The sequence below is a fragment of the Narcine bancroftii genome, chromosome 3 (assembly GCF_036971445.1).
Source record: "Narcine bancroftii isolate sNarBan1 chromosome 3, sNarBan1.hap1, whole genome shotgun sequence".
In the NCBI taxonomy this organism is placed as follows: domain Eukaryota; kingdom Metazoa; phylum Chordata; class Chondrichthyes; order Torpediniformes; family Narcinidae; genus Narcine; species Narcine bancroftii.
The window spans coordinates 319,724,409-319,747,066 of NC_091471.1; the positions used below are offsets into that span (position 1 = coordinate 319,724,409).

Genomic DNA, 22,658 nt, shown 5'->3' on the forward strand with positions numbered 1-22,658 from the left:
TGCATAAATTATTTAGTTTCACAGTTAACTGTCCCAGAAAATGGGCTCTGGTCTGACACAAAAAAAAAATCAGATTTGGTAATTTTCTTCAATTTGTTGCATAAAAGTGCCAAAGGATTGAAAATGGTTTCAATTATTGAAAAACAGCAGTAAACTGGGACTTATTTGCCTTCTATCACAGACAAATGCCTCAAATGACAATTTAAAAAAGCTATTTTCATTGTTGGAGCTTTGCACAGCCACTTAAAATGTAATACATGATGGATTGAAATGTACCATGTTAACAGTAAAGGGAAGATGGCAGAAAATACAGATTGATTAACTTCTTGACAACCATTTACCCCTTTGGATAGAGAAAATACACGAGGGGAAATATTATGCACAATAGAACAAAAATAAGTAGTGTGTACAACTTAAGGCTTAGTTTAGGAAATGTATAAAGGACAGTAAAGAATCACAAGATTCCCATTTCTATCAAGACAAAATGTTTTCTCTCAAGTCGATCAGAGTGATGAACAAGATGTTGAGCTTGTCCCCTGGCATCACAAAGGTTGACAGTATTGTCATTAAACTAGAAAAATTTCAAGCTCGAAAGATCTGGAATTCTCACTGGTCCATGTTTGAGGAAATGTGTTCGTCTGTTGAAAAAAATATGCAAAATGTGCAAGAGGGTGACAGCTTAAGAGATACAATGAATCTTCAGCTCCAACACTGTAAAATACCTCATTTATGTCTTCAGACCCAAAAGTTGAGTACAGGATTCTTAGCAGTTTGGAGCGAAGGGATCTTGGGGATATAAGCTCATAGATCCCTCAAGCTGATAAGGTAGTTAAGGAGGCGCATGGTGTGCTTGCCGCCTTTAGTCAGGGTAGAGTTCAAGAATCACAATGTAATGTTGCAACACTACGAACCTTGTTAGTCAAGTATTGTGCTTAGCTCTGGTTGTGTCATTCAAAGAATGATGCAAAAGCTTTATAGAGGGGGCAGAGGAGATTTACCAGGATGTTACCTGGATTGGAGAACGTTACTATGAAGCAAACTGAGGCTTTTCACTTTGGAGTAAGAGGATGAAGGGCAACTTAATAGATGCACTAGATTTTAAGAAGCATAGATAAAGGACAGCCAGCACCTTTTTTCCTTCGGTGGCAGTCCAATATCAGAAGACATCTGGTTTAAGGTGAGTGGAGGCAAGATTCAGGTCGAGGTTGTTTGTTTTTGTTTTGAGCGAGGTGGGATGCATTGATTGTGTGAGTGTGGTGATTGAAGCTGATACAATCAGGACATTTAAAAGATTTAGAAAAGTGGAGGTTCTGGGCAATCTGGGTTAGACTGACAGTGGAGTAGGTTGATGTTGGTTGTCACCACACTGTGGTCTGAAGGTCCTGTGCTGTGCCTTCTAATGAACTATAGATGCCAAATAGAAGATGGTAAACACAATTCCCACAAAAAATACCTGCTTTGGAAGACTTCTGGAGTCAAATATAGCTTAGGAGCAGTAAGGCGTCAAATTATCACTTATCAAAATGGATGTAAACTTTCTTGAAAGCACTTTAGGATGATCAATTCACACCACAGATTTAGAAACAATTTTGTATGTGCTGATGGGACATTTTAAATCTTTTTAACTTTAAAATAACAGAATAGTGCAGACTTCACAGCTGTTTGCTGGATTCTCACAGGCATTTCAAGTCCACTTGGTGCTTCACAAGATAACATTCCTCAGACTGGCGAACTTCGGTCTTGCAAAGATAGACTTGTATTGTCCCGCAAAAGATCATGACTGAAATGTGTGTTTAGTGACCTCTAATGTAGGTTGTGTTACTACTGGATAAACACAGCAGCTAACAGTTTTATAGCTCGAATAATTTCCCAGAGAAAACTGAAGCAGCAGGAATAATTTGGATATCCATAAGATAAATGAACAGGAGAGATTTAGAAGGATATGGACCAAATGTTGACAAATGGGCCAGAGGGCCTATTCGGTGCTGTTTAACAGCATTTTGGACATCTTGCTTGTATAATTTTAATCTTCTATATCCAATACTTGTTAGGAGCACCTGTTGACATAAAATGTGCTTCTTTGCCATTCCTTTTTCAATAACCAGTCTAAAAATGTTATGGGTGTGAGAAATATCACAGAAAATTCTTGTATGATGGCTAGCATGCTCGTAAAGAGCTTGAACAATTTTTAAAAACTGCCAAACTAACTGCTCAGATGTTCTGTGGCTATTTGAAGAACTTCAGCAACCTGAATGGTGACCTACTGCATGCTGCCTGCTTAAAATTTACAATGAATTGGAAGAACATCTCTCCAGCTTTCCAAGGAGCTTCTTTTCATCAGATACAGTACTTAATGTGTTCAGACACATCACGTATAAATAGTTTGTAAAATAGCCCAATGGGCACTAAAATGCTAACTCAAACTTTAAAGAGTAAATCACTTGCATTGCCCCAAGCACCAGAAACTAAAGTCACGAAGATAGGCATAAAGATCTATATAAAGATCTATTCAAAGGAGGAAAGATGGATGCTGCAGAAAACACAACGGTCACATCTGGATTGTATTTGGGAACTGAGAGTTAACCAGACCAATGACATAATTCATCCTCTGAAACATCATTATTAATAACTGGTTACTGGATGTTACCTGCAGTCCTGGCCCAAATGGTCAAATTCCACACTACTTTAAATTCTCCTGTTACTAAAATAAGATGGAATAACAAGTTGGTTTCATGAAGGATAACCATTAAACTATGAGGGACCTTCGAAAATGATGGCTCCCTGCCATCAAATCCAAGTTCAAGGGAAGGACAAATACCATGAATTTAAAAATGTCACAGCAATGTGGCATTGCTTCCAAAATGATCCAGCAGGCACCAAGATTTGAAGCTGCATAGGCCCTCTTCCACTGTCTTCGACACCAGAAAATGATTGAATGAAAAAAAAGTTCAAACAACTGCAACCCACAAGCAATTTCTGCACATCTTCAGTCGACATCAGAGTTTCCTGCTCTATTATTTCCCTCGGAATAGACAGGCATTTGCTCTCAAGTCTTCACTGTGGAAAACAGCAATTACATGCCAGAGGTCAGGACAGAGTTGAGTGCAGCTGCTATGTGTTTGGGAAACAAAAGGGGCTGAAGGTAGATTGTACCTCTGTCCAGTCCAGGTAACAAGTTCTGAAAGAAATAGTTGAGATTGTGACTGCAAAATGTCACTCCACTCTAAGGGAGAGAGGCAAAAGGCAGGAAATGATAAGCTTGTTAACTTGATGTCAGTGGCTGTCAAAAGTCTAAAATCTATTATTAAGGTGATTTTTTGGTGTACTTGTAAAATTGGCCAAAGTTAGCATAGTTTACTTCAGGGAAAATGTTGCCTGACGCTTGTGTTGGAGATCTTTGAGAAAGGCCTTTGACAAGATGCCACATATGAGGCTGTGATATTACAGGGAAGTTATTAGCATGGATAGATGATGAGCTGACTAGCAGAAGACAAAGAGTGGGAATAATGATAGTCTTTTTCAGCTGGCTGCCAGTGACTCGCAGAATTTTGCACGAGTCTGTGTTGGGTAAACTACTTTTCATGTTACAAGAAAATAATTTTGATAATGGAGTTAATGACTTTGTGACCAAGTTTGCAGATTATATGTAAGGAGATGAAGAGGCAAGCAGTGCTGAGGAAGCACAGAGTTTGCAGAGACTTGAAGGAATAAGGAAGTTAATTATTTTCTAAGTGGAGAGAGAATTCAAATATCACAAATCCAAAGGGACTTTGAAGTTCAAGTGTAGAATTCCCCAAGGGTTAACAGAGGTTGAGTCAGTAGTAAGGAAGGAAAATCCAATGCTAGCATTCACTTCAAGAGGACTAGTATACAAGCAAAGATGTTACGCTGATGATTGACATGGTGCTGGTCACCCAACATTTGCAGGAGTTTTGGATAGGGCCCAGTCTTTTAACAGATTGATTCTAGGGATGAGAGGGATGAGGAATGTTTGATGGCTCTGGGACTGTATCACTAGATCTTAGAAGGATTTTTGTTTTGGAGGTGGGGGGGGGGGAAAGGGGGAGATCTCACTGAAGCCTACCAAACTTTGAAAGAGATGGATAGAGTGGATGCTGTGATGCTATTTCCAAGTAGAGAGTGAGTCTCAGAATAAAAGGAAATCCCTTTCAAACAGAGATGAGGAGAAATTTCTTCAGCCACAGGGTGGTGAATCAGATTCTTTGCCATAGACACCTGTGGAGGCTAAATTAAAGCAGACGGCTAGATTATTGCATAGGTTTTAAAGGTTTTGGGGAGTTGAGAGGAAAAAATAAATCAGCAATGATTCAAATGGTAGGGTAACCCAATGGGCTAAATGGCCTCATTCTGCTCGTGTCTTATGGACATACCGTATTTTTATGCACGTAATGCATGTATTACGTGCATTACCCCCACCCCGTACTGTGCATTATTATGCATGTGCACGCTATATTAGAATATTTTTACATGTTGAAAGAATGGACACAATAGCGGGTGTAGGAAAGATGTGTCGGCAATTTATAGTAAGCATGGGAATATTATAGCGAGTATGAGAATGTAGTAGCGGCATTAAAAGAATGGGCATAGTTTATAGCGGCTGTGGGAAAGGCATTTTATAGCGGGCGTGGGAATATTATAGCAAATATAATAGTAGCAATGAAAGAATGTGCACAATTAATAGTGGATGTGGAAAATTTTGATTTTGGGAATATTTCTGTATGGAACCATGGTATACCTATATAACAGGTCATTCTGGCTAGGGCACTGCACCTTATCAATGTTAATTGCCCAGACCTGTCCCTGAGGGAGGAGATAAATTATAATTAATTAATTAATTATAGGAAGGATATAAACAGAGTGGAGAGAGTGCAGAGAAGGTTTACCAGAATGTTACCTGGGTTTAAGCATCTAGAGTATAGGGAGAGATTGGACAGATTAGGTCTTTATTCTTTGGAGCGTAGAAGGTTGAGAGGGGATTTGATAGAAGTATTTAAGATTATGAAAGGGATAGACAGAGTGGATGTGGATAGACTATTTCCGTTAAGAGGAGGAAAGATTAAAACAAGAGGACATGAGTTAAGAATTAAGGGGCAGAGGTTTAGAGGTAACATGAGGGGGAACTTCTTTACTCAGAGAGTGGTAGCCGAGTGGAATGATCTTCCGGGAGAAATAGTGGCGGCGGAGTTAATTGTATTATTTGAGAAAAGGTTGGACAGGTATATGGATGAGAAGAAGATGGAGGGTTATGGGCATTGTGCAGGGAGGTGGGACTAGAAAGGGGTGTTTGGTTCGGTGCGGACTAGAAGGGCCTAATGGCCTGTTTCCGTGCTGTAATTGTTATGTTATGTTATATATGTGTTATCAAGTGCCTCCGATTATTAAATGTTCAATTCTGAAGTCAGTCTTTGACATATTTAATTGTTATTTAATTGTTAATGTGTGGCAGCAGGACATCATCTATATAATGGGTGATTGACACCTCTGGGGAAGTTGATTGGGTGTTAATTGTGGGAGATAAACTGTGGCAGATACTGGTACGTGCTTTGTCTTATTTAAAAATACTTTTGCCAGTCGGAATTTGGAACATGAAGTCAAACAGGCCACATGGAACCTCAACCTAATAACAATTTAGTCTTCTGTTACAAAACATATTAATCAATTTGTAATTAACTCTGAATAGTTTCTTTCAAATCAAGGGAGTTAAACCATTGAATGCTGCAACAGCAATTCACAAGGGATCTGTACTGGGACCTCAACTGTTCACAATTTACATTAATGATCTGGATGAGGGGATTGGATGTAATATCTCCAAATTTGCGATGACACTAAGCTAGGAGGGGTTATGTGCACGGAAGAGGGGGTCAGGAAGCTCCAATGTGATTTGAAGGAAATAAATTGAGGGACTGGACAGATACATGGCAAATGCACTATAATGTGAGGTTATCCACTTTGGTAATACAAACCAGAGGGCAGATTACTATTTGAATGGCAATAGATTAAGAGATGGGGAAGTGCAGAGAGACCTAGGGGTACTTGTACACCAGTCTCTGAAGGCGAGCATGCAAGTACAGCAGGCAGTTAAAAAGGCAAATGGTATGTTGGCCTTCATATCAAGAGGGTTTGAGTATAGGAAAAGGATACCTTACTGCAGCTGTACAGGGCCTTGGTGAGACCACACCTGGAGTATTGTGTGCAATTTTGGTCACCTTATCTAAGGAAGGATGTTCTTGCAATGGAGGGAGTGCAGAGGCGATTCAACAGGCTGATACCTGGGATGGCAGGAATGACTTATGAGGAAAGATTGCGCAAATTGGGATTGTACTCGCTGGAGTTTGGAAGATTGAGAGGGGATCTCATAGAGACATATAAAATTCTGGCAGGACTGGACAGAATGGATGCAGATGGGATGTTTCCAATGATGGGAAATTCCAGAACCCGGGGCCATGGTTTGAGGATAATAGGCAAACCCTTTAGGACCGAGATGAGGAGGAATTTCTATACCCAGAGGGTGGTGAATCTGTGGAATTCATTGCCACAGAGGGCAGTAGAGGCAGGTTCATTAAATATATTTAAGAGGGAATTAGATCTATTTCTTCAGTATAAGTGTATTAAAGGTTATGGAGAGAAGGCGGGGACGGGGTACTGAACTTTAAGATCAGCCATGATCTCGTTGAATGGCGGAGCAGGCTCGAGGGGTCGAATGACCTACTCCTGCTCCTATCTTCTATGTTTCTATGTTTCTAATGCTTACAGGATAAGTTGTCTGGTCTGCCTCAGAGTGACTATGCACTGAAGAAAAATCTTCAAACATTTGAGGACATATTAGTACCCAAACTAAAGGGTCACAATATCTCACCTCTGCTTGAACAGGGAAAGACAAGTCACTGAAGCATTTAAAAACAAAATATCAATAATATGCATTTTTCTTGTGCAATCAACACACACCAATGATTAGTGAGAAAAACTGCTAGATATTAGAAAACTGAAATAAAAAATAGAAAATGCCAGAAACAGGTTTAAGTAGCATCTGTGCAAAGAAAAGGAGCTTACATTTTGTGTGAGGATGCTGCCCGACTTGCATTTGTAGTATTCAGTTTAAACCAATTTCTTGGAGCATAGCAGCACAGTACAAACCCTATGTAAATCTACTCAACAATCTAAACCTTCCCTACCTCACATCTACAGTCCTATCTTTTTCTTTCATCCATGTGCCTTTTTAATGTCCCTATTGTACAAGCCTCCACCACACCTTTGGCGGCAATGAATTCCACGAACCTACTCCTGTGTAAAAAAGACACACAAGCCTGATTTACAAACCTTAATCCTGCCTCTCAAACTTTCCTCCCCTCACCTCTACAAATGTCCTTGAGTATTTGTTACTGCCACCCTGGGAAAAATGGTGTTAGCTGTCTATCTTATAAACTTTAAATTTAGAGTACAGCATGGTAACAGGCCCATCCAGCCATGAGCCCAAGCCACCCAAATACACCCAATTAAACTATTACCCTGTACATGGGTGGAAATTGGGAGCACCTAGGGAAAACAAACGCAGATGTATGAAAAACATACAAATTTGTTACAAACAGCGCCAGATTCAAAATAGAGACACAGGCATGTCATCCTATAAAAAAAACTATAGATAGACCTTTATTACATCACCTCTCACCTTTCTTCTCTCCAAAGAGAAAGGTCTGAGATGTGTTAACCTTGCCTTATAAGATGCTCTCCAATCCAGTCAATATCCTGGTAAATCTCCTCTGCACCATTTCTAAAGGTTCCACATTCTTCCTGTAATGAGGCGATCAGAATTGAACACAGTATTTCAAGTGTGGTCTAACCAGAGTTTTATAGAGCTGAAACATTACCTCTCGACTCTTGAACTCAATACCCTACTAATGAATGCCAGCATACCATAAGCCTTCTTAACTATCCTATCAACCCATATGGCCATCTTGAGCGATCTGGTCCCTCTGTTCGTCCACACTCTTAAGATTCCTGCCATGAACCATATACTCTGCCTTTGAATTCGACCCTCAAAAAGACACCACTCCACATTTATCCATCTGCCACTTCTCTGTACAACTCTCCATCCTGTCTATATTCTGTTGTAACCTACAACAACCTTCTACATTGTCCACAATGACATCCTTCATGTCATCTGCAAAATTACTGACCCATCCTTCTAATTCCTCATCCAGGTTATTTATAAAAATCACAACCTAGATGAAGAGCAGGGCACCCAGAACAGATTACAGTCCTCCAGGCAGAATGTGTTTCATCTATAACAACATATTCTGGGATGAAATGCTTTGAGAGGTTGGTCATGGTCAGAATTAAAGTGAAGGACTGGACCCTCTGCAATTCACCTATCGTTACAATCACACCATACTAGATTCAATATCACTAGCTCTGCACCCTGCTCTGGATCACATTGAAATCAGCAATGCATAAATACGGCTGCTCTTCAGTGTCTACAAGTCAGCCTTCAACTCCATTATTCCCTCAATGCTTGTCAACAAGCTCGAAACCCTGGGCCTCTGCACCCACTCTGCAACTGGATCTTTGACTTTCTCATCAGAAGACCAGACAGTACGATTTGGAAAAAAGTGTCACCTCCTCACTGATTATCAACACAGATGCACCTCAAGGATTCATACTTAGCCCACTATGTGGCCGGCACAATTCCAATGCTATCTACAAATTTGCCGATGACACCACATTTGTCAGCAGAATCACAAATGGCAATGAGGAAGGAGATCGATTAGATCGCTGAATGTTGTCACACCATCACAACATTGCACTCAATGTTAACAAAACCAAGGAGGTGATTGTGGACTTCAGGAGGAAGTCAGAAGAACACAAACCAGTCCCCATCAAGGGCTCAGTAATGGAGAGGGTCAAGAGCTTCAAATTCCTGGGTGTCAGCATCTCCAAGGTTTGGTCCTGGAGCTTCCACGTTGATGCAATCACGAAGAAGGCTCGCCAGATTTGTGAGGTGTTTGAGGAGATTCAGTATGTCACCGAAGACTCTCATAAACTTCTACAGGTGGACCATGGAGATCATTCTGGCTGGTTGCATCACTGCCTAGTATGGAGGTGCCAACTCTCAGGACAAGAATAAACTTCAGAGGGTAGTAAACTTGGCCTGCAACATCACAGGCACCAGAATTCACTCCATCGAGGAGATCTTTAAAAAAAAAAATGGCAGCCTCTTTGCTCAAAGGCCCCCACCACCCAGGCCATTCCCTCTTCACTCTGTTACCATTGGGGAAAAGGTACAATGGCCTAAAGGAAGCCCTCAGCAGCACAAGGACAGCTTCTTCCCCACTGCAATCAGATTCTTGAATGATCAATGAACAATGAGACTGTTATCTCACTGACTTTTTGTGCACTACTTCTATTCATTTTTGTAAGGTGGTTTATATGAATGTTTGCACTGTGATGCTGGTACAAAATACTGAATTTCGTGACTTGTTCATGACAATAAAAACCGTAACCTCTGCTTTCTGCAGGAAAGTCAATTCTGAATCCACAAAGTCAAGATTAAATGGACACCCTTGTTACTCGACTTTCTAGAGGGGGGAGGGGGGTGTCAAATGCCTTACTAAAATCCACATGTACCTACTTACTTCCTCAAAAATCTCAATTAGGCTTGTGAGCCACAACCTGCTCTTGACAAAGTCATGCTGACTATACTTTTCTAAATGATTGCAAATTCTGTCCTTAAGAATTCTCACCAATATTTGCAAGCCTCTGAAACAAGTCTCACTGGTCTATAATTCAAGGATTCTCCCTATTACCTCACACAAAACATTTGCCATTCTGTGGCATTTTTCTTGTTGCTAGGAAGGACGCAAAATTCATCAACAAAACCCTATTTCATGTAGTAACCTGGGGTGTATCTCATCTGGGAGAAACAGGATAGGCTGCAGATGCTTTGATTGTAGTAAAAACATCAAAATGCTAGAGAAACTCAGCTGGTTTATTCAGCATCTCCAGGAGGCAAATACACATTGTCGACATTGAGCCTGAGCCCTTCAAGAAAAAAAATCGGAAAAGGTAGAAGCAGGATATGTCAGGAAGTCACAGAATTCAAACAATGGGGGAGGAATCAGGACCAACAAAAGGGTTGTGATAAGGGTCTAGGTGGAATATATCATGTCTGTGCAATGGAGAAATGAGACCCAGAGAAATCGATATTAATGCCATCCAATTGTTGTTCCTCCAATTTTGAGGTTGTCTCACTAGCAGAACATGAGACCAAGGACAGATCTGTCAGCAATGGGATGGAGAATTGAAATGGGTTGTCACTGGGTGATCCGCGCTATTGCAGTGGAGAAAGCAATCTCCCAGTCTGTGTCCTCAGCGGGAGTACCAGATGCAGTAGATGACCCCTGCAGATTCACAAGCAAAATGTTGCTTCACTTAGAACTGTTTAGAGCCCCAAATGGTGCTGAGGGAAGTGGTGTGGGTGCGTGGAGCATATCCTGCAGTCACATGGGTAGGTCCTGAGGAGACGATTGGCAAGGAGGGAGTCGAGGGCAAGGGAGTAACAGAGGGAGCCACAGAGGGAGCAGTTTCTGTGGAAGGTAGAGAGAGGATTATATGTCTAGTGATTGGATCATATAGGTGGCAGAAAGGGTGTAGTGAGGACAAGAGGAACCCTGTCCTTGTTGCACTTGGGGGCGGAGGGGGTCAGGGCAGATGTGCAGATAAAGGATATGCGAGTGAGTGCAGAGTTGATGGCGGTAGAGGGAAAGCCACGTTGTTTAAAGGAGGAAGATATCTCTGTTGATCTGACATGGAAGTCCTCATCCTGGGTGCAGATGTGACAGAGAAATTGAGAGAATGGAATCCTTATAGGGGACAGGATGAGATGTAGTCAAGGTAGCCGTGGGAGTTGGTGGGTCCATAGAAGATGTCTGTCAAGAGTTTGTCTCCTGAGCTGATGACAGAGATTGAAGAAAGGGAGAATGTTGCTAGAGATGGACCAAGTGAATTTGAAGTTGGGATGGAAGTTAGCAGCAAAGTGGATGAAGTCATCGAGCTCATTATGAGGCAGCACCAAAGTAGTCATCTATGTAGCGGAGGAAGAAATGACAAGGCCTTTACTGTGTAGGCTTATACAAGGATTGCTCCACATAGCCAACAAAAAGGCAGGCACAGCTGGGGCCCATGCAGGTACCCATAATTACCCCTTTAATCTGGAGAAAGTGCGATGATTCCAAGGAGGAATTATTGAGGACGTTCTGCCAGCTGGAGGGTGGCGGTGGAAGGGGACTGGGTTGGTTCTATTGTCCAGAAATAAAAAAAGGGCTTTGAGCCTTCAGTATGGAGAAGAGAGGTATATAGAGATTAGATATTCATGGTAAATATGAGGCGATCAAGTTCAGGAAACTGGACCTTGTTGAAGAGATGGAAGGCATGTGAAGTGTCTGAGATGTAGGTGGGAAGGGATTGGACCAGGGGGAACAAAACAGTCCAAGTAACCAGGCTGGAGCACACAGACACGAAGGGTCTACCGGGACAATTGGGTTTGTGGATCTTAGGTAGGAGGTAAAAACCAGACAGTGCAGGGTAATAATAAGGTTGGAGGCTGTGCCAGGGATGTGACCGGAAGTGAGGAGTTCAGAGATGGTGCATAATGGTCTTGAGACTTACCAATCTTAATGTTTTTAAGAAGTTTGTACACACCCTAACCAGAACTTACTCCAGAACATAAGCTTGTTCTAAATGTCCTCACATTATTCAAGGTCGCTCACTCTGGTGAACACTGAAGCAAAATATTAATTAAGGACCTCACTTTCTCCCAGGCACACATTGCCTTCTTTATCCTTAAGTGGCCCTACTTTCACTCTATGTCAGCATGGAACACCTTTGAGTTTTCCTTAATCCTACCTGCCAAGGCTTTCTCAGCTCTCCCAAGTCCTTTCTTCAGTTCCTTCCTAGCTACCACACAATACTCACGTCCTTCGTGTCTTTTGCTTCCTAAGCCTTATGCGTGCTTCTTTCTTCCTCTTTTGTCAATCAGTTCCTTTACCCTATCATTTGAGTGGGACAAACCGATCCAGATCCCTACCTAAATGGTCCCTCAACATCCTCCATGTTACTTCTTTGCTCCCCCCACCGAGAACATCTGATCCCAATTTACTCTCCCTAGTTCCTACATAATCCCATTGTAACTAACCCTTCCCCAATTAAACACTTTACCATTATATCTACTATCCTTTTCCATAGCTATGCTAAGTCAGGGAGTTGTGGTCATTGTGACTGAAATGCTACCCCTACCAAAAGATTTGTCACCTAAGCAGGTTCATTACCCACTACTAGATCCAGTACAAGAAATAGGAGCAGTAGTTGACTATTCAGCTCATCAAGACTGCTCCGCAATTCAATGAGATCATAGCTAATCTGATGAGAGGCTCATCTCCACTGACCTGCCTTTTCCCAATATCCCTTAATTCCCCTGCTATGGAAAAATCATAGCAACCTTGTCTTAAATATACTTACTGAGGTAGCCTCTACTGCTTCGATGGGCAGCGAATTCCAGATTCACAACCCTCTTGGAAAAGCTGTTCATCCTCATCTTTGTTCTAAATCTATTGAATCTTAAGATTATGTCTCCTAGTTCGAATCTTCCCTACCATTGAAAACAGCTTACCTACCTACCCTTATCTTATCTATGCCTTTCATAATTTTGTATGTTTCCATACAAGATTCCCTCTCATTCTTCTAAATTCTAGCAAGTACAGTCCCAAATGACTCCATCTCTCCTCAAAGGTTAACCCCCCTTATCTCTGGAATCAACCTGGTGAACCTCCTCTGCACCACCATTAAAGTTAGTACATCTTTCCTCAAGTCAGACCAGAACTGTACAGTTGCAGCATTGCCTCCCTACTCCTGAATTCAATACCTCTAGCAATGAAGGCCAACATTCCATTAGTCTCCTTGACAGCCTGCTGCACCTACAAACCAACTATGACATATATTATATTTTATATGTTTTAAACTGTGGGGCTTTTAGTTAGGTCACACAGATATAAACACTTCAAAACAGATCTCATTTAAAATGCCAGAGCTCTGCTCAAGACAGAGTGCCTTTCCAAAACCTTTGAAGAATGCATACAAGGACTTCACAAGTAGGTGTTAATTGGACATAATGTGGAGTAATGGTTATTATTGTTCTGGAAAAAGCAACAGATGAAAGGATTGGGAAGATTAGGTCCAGTGCTAGTCTTGAGTGCAGTTGGCTGTTCTAAGAGGGTGATGTGGTTTTCTCTGAGTGAGAGAGAGAGAGAGAGAGAGAGAGAAAATCCAACAGCAGCTGGGCCTGGAACATGACAAGCTGTCAAGCTTCTGTAAAACCGCCATTTTGAAGACTGGTTGTGAGCTCTTAGTTCAGCCTAGTCCAAGTCCTTGTGATCCATACAACGGGAGATGGCTGGCTGTATGTATAATGTTTCACATGAAATAAGGGATACAGAAAAGGAACTATTTGGTGACCAGAACAAAAGGTTATCATCTGGTAAACCCTGATGGGGCAAGTCTCTTCGGTAATACAGTGAAGTGGCTGATCGGAAGGAATCAGTTGTGTGTGTCCAATGAGCAAATTTCTCTTAAAACCAACAAGAACCTTCCAGAGCAGTAACCATTTACCTTTCAAGCACCAAAGCCTGATGAAGATTCATAAATGTTAAATTCTGTACACAGTATAAAAATTGCCTGATACCGGTGAACTTTGAGAAGTGAGAATGGACCGCAAATCAAATCACTTTTCTTAACTTGTACACATTACATACACTTGTGCTTAGAATTAGAAGGGGATTAAGTTAATAGTAATCAGTTAAAGTTTGATCCTGTTTTTATATTTAAAGAAAATTAAAAGGAACTTTTGTTTTAAGTAACCATGTGCCTTGGTGAATTTCTTTTGCTGGGTTTAGTGGTCATCTGGGCCCATAACACAACCTTTTGTGCTTAATGCACAAACACTCCCAATTCCTTCCAAGCATGCTGCAATCTCTAATCTTCCATTTTTTCCTTCCAAAGTAGATTACCTCACATTAACCACATTGTACTCAATCTGCAAATCCTTGTCCACTCACTTAACCCATCTACATCTCTGTAGACTTTCCGTATCCTTTGAAAAATGTGTTTTTCCCCTCAATTTAGTGTGATCAAACTTGGATAAACTACATTGTTCCCCTTTTCCGGATCGTTAATGTATTTCATGAACAGTTGTGGGCCAACACCTACCTACCCTGCCAACGAGAAAAACACCCTATATCCCACTGCTTTCTATTTCCTTTGCACAATCTATCACCCCAACTTTATGCATCCTTATGGGCTCTCCTTTAGTTGGCTGGTCCACATTCTGTGCCAGAATCCTTCTTGGACACCCCTGAAAAATCTTGCCCCATATATCCCTCTTACAATAAAGAGGTCCCAGTCAATTTTAGGGAAGTTGAAGTCTCCCTTAATAACAAGCCTATTATTTTTGCACCATTCCACAATGTGCCTACTTACCTGCTCCTCATTGTCCTGAGGGTTATTGGGGGCCTAGAGACTACTCCCAATAGTGATGGCTCCCTTCCTGCTTTTGGCTTCCACCACACTGACTCAGTAGACCAGTATTTCTCATCTTGGTTCTTTCCACTCACATACCACTTTAGTATTTCCTATGCTATCAGGGCACTGTGATTAGTAAGGGATTGCTTAAGGTGGTAGGTGGGTGGAAAAAGTTTGAAAACCAGTTTTAATCGTACGTAATTGACTCATATTTGCAGATTCATGACTCCAAAACAAATGGGCCAATGACAATTATCAAACAAAATATTTCAGTAATTGAGTCTAGAGCAGTGATTCTCAACCTTCCCTTCCCACTCATACCATCTGTCCCATACTGATGGCCCACAAACAAGGCTGCCACAATAATTCAATGCCAGATGTTAAACTGGAGCTAACAGCAGAAAATTCACACATTTCCTGGTGTGCTTCTTGGAATTAGTCTGTCAATAACTGAGAATGTTCTGACATTCACAAACTTAAAAATTTAAACGAAAATATACATTTTTAAAAGTGGCAAAGGTAGTATGTTACCTCAGCTCCTGCAATCCCAATCTCTGATACTATATGCATCTTGCGCTGCTGCCTGTAATGACATGGGTTGCATATGGATCCTCCAGTTTCCTGCCAAATGCAGGCATGCTGTTTTAAGTTCATCGCTGCTGTCAATTGCTCCCAGTGTGTATACAGTATAATTTTGGCAGTTGATTCTGCAGAAAATGTGATTTATGTAAATTGGTGCTTGATGGTTGGAATGGACTCTTTATTCAATGTAACAGTGGTCTCCAGGGACTTCAATATGAACATAAACTGGGAAAATAAGGTTGCGAGGGGATCCCAAGAGAAGGAATTTGTAAAATGGCTTTTAGGGAAGCTTTGGTAAATGGCTTTTAGGGAAGCTTTGGTAAATGGCTTTTAGGGAAGCTTTGGTAAATGGCTTTTAGGGAAGCTTTGGTAAATGGCTTTTAGGGAAGCTTTGGTAAATGGCTTTTAGGGAAGCTTTGGTAAATGGCTTTTAGGGAAGCTTTGGTAAATGGCTTTTAGGGAAGCTTTGGTAAATGGCTTTTAGGGAAGCTTTGGTAAATGGCTTTTAGGGAAGCTTTGGTAAATGGCTTTTAGGGAAGCTTTGGTAAATGGCTTTTAGGGAAGCTTTGGTAAATGGCTTTTAGGGAAGCTTTGGTAAATGGCTTTTAGGGAAGCTTTGGTAAATGGCTTTTAGGGAAGCTTTGGTAAATGGCTTTTAGGGAAGCTTTGGTAAATGGCTTTTAGGGAAGCTTTGGTAAATGGCTTTTAGGGAAGCTTTGGTAAATGGCTTTTAGGGAAGCTTTGGTAAATGGCTTTTAGGGAAGCTTTGGTAAATGGCTTTTAGGGAAGCTTTGGTAAATGGCTTTTAGGGAAGCTTTGGTGAAGCCCACTAGTGAAAAGGTAATTCTGGATTTGTGCTGCACAATGAACCAGACTTTATTAGATATCTATAGGCAAAAGAATCCTTAAGAGGCAGTGATCACAATATGATCGCATTCATTCTGTAGCTTGATAGGGAAGTGATGGTGAAACAGTTGATAAAGGTAATTACAAAGCATGAGAGAGCAGGGGAGCCTAGTAGGGATGATAGTAGAGTAGCAATGACAAGAATTTCTAGGAAGAATTCGGAAGATATCCTAAAGAAACAGCACATACCTAAGGAGGCAAGGCAACAGTGGCTGACAAAGGAAGTTTTAAAAAAAGCAAAAGATATGATATACAGTATTGCAAAAATTAGCAGAAGCAAAGATTGGGTAGCTTTTGAAAACCAAGTGATGGAAAAATTGTAATACGAAGGCAAGTTGCCAATAATACAAAAGAGGGTACAAAAAGATTTCAGATAAATAAATTGTAAAAGAGACAATGATGGACATTGGATCACTGGAGAAGTAATAATGGGGGGAAAAAAAAATAGCTGATGAATTAACCAAATAGGTATTTTGCGTGATATGTCAGAAATTGAGAGTCAGGGGGCAGAAGCGAGTGTCGTCGCTTTTACCAAGATGAAAGGGCTGAAGATGAATAAATCATTGGGTCTGGATCAACTCCAACCCAGATTTCTGAAGAGATTGTGCATGTCATATTCATGATACTTGTAGAATTTCTGGAATCAGGAATAGTTGGACTGGAATATTGCAAATGTCACATCTTTATTTCTGAAGGGAGAGGCAAGGGGCCCAGCAAAGGGTTGGGGGGGGGGAAGGATGACCTACTGGTTACAAGCCATGTCAATAAGGTCTCTTGCATGGAGTCTGGTTCTGTGGTTAAGAAAGGAAAGGAGGGAAAGAGGAGAGTTGTAATGATAAGAAGACAGATGAAGAAATTGTGAATACCAGACAGTATGTTGCCTGCCTAGTGCCAGAGTACAGGATATCTCAGATCGAATTCATGACATTCTTAGGAGGGAGGGTGATCAGCCAGATGTCATTGTACACGTGGAGGCCAATGACATAGGTAAAAATGGTGAATAAGTCCTACAAGGAGAGTTCAGGGAGTTTGGTGCTAGATTGAAGAGAACCTCCAGGGTAGTAACCTCAGGATTGCTTCCCCTGACACGTGCTGGAGAGATTACTAATAGGAGGATAAGGCAGCTCACCACATGGCTGGAGACATAGTTCAGTTACTAGATCACTGGGATCTGTTCCAGAGATGGTGGATTTGTACCAAAAGGATCGATTGCATCTGAACTGGAAGGGGATTAATATCCTTGCAGGTAGGTTTGTTTGTCTTATCCTGATGAGTTTAAACTGGATTTGCAGGAGGAGGGGAACCAGTACGTTAAGCAGTTAGTGAGAAGGTGGATAAAGGTCATGTTTAGACAGAAGTCAAAGCTTTGCATCTGATAGAAATTTTTTTGAGGTGTATTTAGAAAAGCTGACATTCTGAGAGCATGGATTGACATGTGGGATTACGATATTATCGCTATCAGTGAGACTTGGTTGCAAAAAGTTCCGGGGTTCATTTGTTTCAGACGTGTCAGAGGGGGAGAGATTAAGGGGGGGGGGGGGAGAATGGCATTGCTCATCAGGGAAAATATCTCAGCTGTACGAACTCAGGACACCCCTGAGGCTCATCTTCAGAGGCCATATGGATGGAGCTGAAGAACGGGAAGGTGATAGACCAACCAATAGTCAGAGAGAATTGGAGGTGCAAATTTGTAGAGAAATAGATTGATGCAAGAAGCAGAAAGCTGTGATAATAGATTTACTTTTCCAAATATTGGCTGGGATTCCCATGGTGTAAAAGGGTTGGATGGGTTGGAGTTTGTGAAATGTGTTCTTTACTTTGTAAAGAAGTACCAACAAGAGAGGATGCAGTACTTAATCTCCTATAGGGGAAAACAAGATAGGCCAGGTGACAGATGTGTGTGTGGGTGAGCATTTTATCATAATATCATTAGCTTCAAGTTAATTCTAGAAAAGGACAATTCTGGTCCTCATGTTGGGATTCTAAATTGGAGGAAGGCAAATTTAGTGGAAATGGGAAAGGATCTGGGAAGAGTGGATTCTGGCAAGTGTGTGTTAAGTAAGTGGATGACCTTCAAAGGCAAAATCTTGGGAGTGCAGTTTGCCTTCAATCATAACTGGAATTTGAAAAGTTAACAGGCATAGGGAACCTTTGTTTTTCAAGGGATATTGGTGATCTGGTTAAGAAAAAGAGGGAGGTGTATGGAAAGTATAGGCAACAAGAAGTTACTGAGTTATTTGAAGAGTTCAGAAAATACTCAAAAAAGAAATCAGGAAGTCAAAAAGACAACATGAGGTTGCTCTGGCAGATAACATGACAGAAAACCCAAAGCATATTAAAAGGATAGTAAGGGACAAAATTGGTCTCCTGGAGGATCAGAGTGGTCAACTATGTGTGGCGCCTCACGTAATGAGAGTGGTTTTTTTTGCATCAGTATTTACTCAGGAAACTGGCATAGTGAATAAGGGAAAGAAACAAACAGAAGAATCATGGAAAATATGTGGATTAAGGAGAAGGTGCTTGCTGCCTTATAGTAAACAAAGGTAGATCAATCTCCCGAGCTGGATATGATATTCCCCCCAACCTTGAGGGAGACTAATGTAGAAATTGCAGGGGCCCTGGCAGATATATTCAAAATGCCCTTAGCCAGAGGTGCCAGAGGATTGGAGGGCAGCTCATGTTGTTCCGTTGTTTAAAAAAGGATCCAAAAATAAAGTCAGGCAGGTGAGCCTGACATCAGTAGTAGATAAAACTATTGGAAGGAGTTCTGAGAGGTAGGACATATAAGGCATTTGGACAGTCATGGACTAATTAAGGACAGTCAGCATGGCTTTGTGCGTGGTAGGTCGTGTCTAACAAATCTTGTATTTTTTTGAGGTTAGTTCAGAAAGTTAAGACACTAGGTACCCATGGAGAGATTGTAAATTTGAAATTGACCGTGCGAGAAAACAGAGAGAGGTAGTGGATGGTTGCTTCTCAGACTGGAGGCCTGTGACTAGTGGTGTTCCTCAGGGATCTGTGTTGGGACCATTGTTGTTTGTTGTCTATATCAATGATCTGGATGATAATGTGGTAAATTGGATCAGCAAGTTTGTTGATGACACAGAGATAAGTGGTGTCGTGGACAGAGAGGAAGATTTTCAAACCTTGCAGTGGGATCTGAACCAAGTGGGAGAATGGGACAAAATATATGGCAGATGGAGTTTAATGCAGACAGGTGTGAGGTGATGCATTTTGAAAATGGCAAGATAGGAAATTCACAGTAAATGAGGAGTGCAGAGGAGCAAAAAATCTGGGAATACAGATGCATTATTTCCTGAATGTGCAGGTGAACAGGGTTGTAAAGAAAGCTTTTGGTATCTTAACCTTATAAATCAAAGTATTGAGGAGGTGTGCTTGTTGAAGTTGATGAGGCCAAATTTGTAATATTGTGTGAAGTTCTGGTCGCCTAATTACAGGAAAGGTGTCATTAGATTGAAAGAGTGCAGATTCGGTCTTCAGGAGTCGAGTTACAGGAAAAAAATTCCTGGAGCGAATAAGAATGAGGAAGATTTAATAGAGGTTTACAAGATTATGAGAGGTTTCAACAGAGTGGATGAGAATAGGCTTTTTCAACTTAGATTAGTGTATATAAATATGAGGGGGCATAGTTTTAAGTTGATAGGGGAAAGGTTTAGGGAGAACATTTGGGGAAAGTTCTTCACTCAGAGTGGTAGGAGTGTGGAATGAGCTGCCATCTGAGTGGTGAATGCGGACTCAATCTGTGTTTTAAGAATAAATTAGATAGATTCATGGATGGGAGAGGTCTGGAGGGTTAAGGAATGGGAGCAGGTCAGTGGGACTAGCAAAATGGCCTGCATAGACTAGAAGGGCCAAATGATCTGTTTTCTGTGCTGTAGTGTTCTAAGGTCTAACTGTACACGTTCACATCCTGTCCCCTGTAAGGATTCCATTCTCTCAATTCCTTCACCATCATCAAATCTGCTCCCAGGATGAGGTCTCCATGCCATATCATTAAAGAAGTCCTTCAAAAAGCATAGCTTCCTTACCACCATCAACTAGTCCTATACCCATACTACCCATACACATCTGCCCTGGCCCCCTCCACCCTCACAAGATTCCCCTTGTCGTCACTTCCAACCATACCAGCCTCCGCATCCAACACCTAGTACTGCTCCCTTCATGACTTCTTTATCCACTCCCCCCTTGTACTAATTGTCCCTTGGCACCTACCCCTGTGACCACAGGAGATGCTGTACTTGCACCCACTATTCATGGCTCCAAACACTCCTTCTAAGGGAAGCCACACTTGTGAATCTTCAGGAGTCATCTACTGCATCCCATGCTCCCGTTGTTATTTCCTCCACATTGGAGAGGTTGTACACAGACCAAGAGATCGCTCTTCCAACCGTAATAATGGGGATCTCCCAATGGCCACCCATTTCAATTCCAAACGCCATTTCCTTGTCAACATCTCTATCCATGGTCTCATGCATTGCCAGACTAGACCACTTGTAATTTGGAGGAACAACTCCTCATATTCCATCTGGGCACCCTCCAATCAGATGGCATTGACATCAACTTCTTCAGTTCCAATTAGCCCCACCCCTTATCTATCTCTTTCCTCCAGTTGATTTTTCTCCTCCCTTTTCCCTCTCTCCCCAGATCTGCATTCACAGAGCCAAACAGTGCCTGCTCCTACCCTTCAATCCATGTCCAATTTACACCTACTCCCCACCTTTATTTTCCTTCTCTCCAGCTTTTTAATTCAGGAACCTGCCTGCTTTTCACTCCTACCTTGAAGGCCTTAGGCCTGAAAAGTCGGTTGTATACTTTTAACTCCAATGAACATTGCAAGACCTACCGTGTTCCTCCAGCATTTGGTTTTTGCTTCAATAACACTGCCTGCAGACTTTTGTGTTTCACTCTAAACCAGTCAGAAACCCAGGGACCTTGCTATTTGTTGAAAGAATGAAATAGAAAGGAAGCGACAGAAGATTGGGTGACTAACAGAAGGCAAAGATGGGGAGTGAAGGCATCCTTTTCAGACTGGTAGCCAGTGACTAGTAGCATTCAGCAGGGGTTAGTGTTGGGTCCCCTACTTTTCACATGTTAACTTTGGTAGAATTGATGGCTTTGTAACCAAGTCTGCAGATGATACAAAGATAGATGATGGGGCAGGTAGTGCTGTGGAAGTTAGGAGTCTGTGGAGGGACTGGGACAGGTTGCTACAATGGGCAAAGTAGAAGCAGATCGTAGTGAAGTGTATGAAGTGTCAAGGAGTAAAGATATGGACTATATTCTAAATGGGGAGAGAATTCAGTAAGCTTAAGTGTTAACTCGCAGGTCTTTTCTCCTACACCTGACAGAGGATGAGAGGTGAACTGATAGGTGTACAAAATGATGACACCCAATATTTGTGCTTATAGCCAGAGAATTTTCTTCTCAGAGCTGAAATGGCTAACACCAAGGGGCGTAGTCTTAAGTATTTGGGACTAAGTAGAGGGAGGGAAGTTCTTCACAGTGGTGGATGAAGGGAATGCACTGCCAGCAATGGTGGTGGAGGAAGATACAATAGTTTATTTTAAGAGACTACTGGATAGGTACATGAAAGAGAAATATAGAGGGTTATAAAGTAGGAAAATTCTGATGAGTAGGGAGAGCAAGTTATTATTTCAGCACAGTGGGTCGAAGAGCCTGTACTCTGTTTCTATGTTCTATTCCCACCTCCTCAGCATCGATTCTAGCACTCATTTACATGAGGGGGGGGGCGGAATTTTGTCAGTTATCAATTGATCTACCAACCTTCACATCTTTAGGATATTGATGGAAACCAATGCAGTCACAGGGAGAACATGCAAACAACAGTCAGCAGCTCAAATCTCAGGATTGAACTGAGTCCCTGGAACTGGGAGGAAGAAGCTCCGCTAATTGCACCACCCACTACAAACCAATTAAACACAGAAAGAAAACTTCAATTTGCCAAGTGATTTTTAAAAAACGAGTGTCCTTAAAGCAAGTTCTCATCTGAAATTCAAAACTCCATGCATGTTTGTTTGCCCGCCCCTACAAACCACAGAACCATCAGTTTTATTTTAAAGTCATTCTGGAGGTATGAGCCATTAAGTGATTTTTTTGATTTAGGGACCAAAATTGCCTTACAGATGCCCATTTTTAAAAAAGCCAGCCTGGGGATAGGCTGAAGGTGTCCAATCTCCCCACACTTGCTGCCCCAAAAGTCCATCACAGGTTTCATCTGGTTTCTCCTGAACAATGCAAACCTGGTACTTTCCAAATTTCAGCATCAGTTTTTTTTTAAATTTAACAGAACAATATTGTATACAAGTGCTAATTAATGGGGTTTGTGATCAACTTGCTTGCCAGCCACCTGAATGTAAATGGATCCCTTGAACTTTTAAAGGAATATAATCCAGGTCATTCAACTGTAAATTAAAAAGTACAAGTCATTGTTAGGGGCAAGCAATGGCTAAAAATTCTTAGCCAGTTTCTGAATCTCATTTCAATGTCACTTTTAAAAACTACCATGACAATACAGAGCTTTGTACCAACATCAGTGTCCAGAA

At 41.5% G+C, this 22,658-nt stretch overlaps 1 protein-coding gene across 6 annotated transcripts in view; it reads right to left on the reverse strand.

The window, feature by feature from the left end:
• rbbp6 (retinoblastoma binding protein 6) overlaps nucleotides 1-22,658 on the reverse strand; it is a 97,697-nt gene that overhangs the window by 39,878 nt on the left and 35,161 nt on the right. The gene's annotated exons all lie outside the window — the stretch shown is intronic.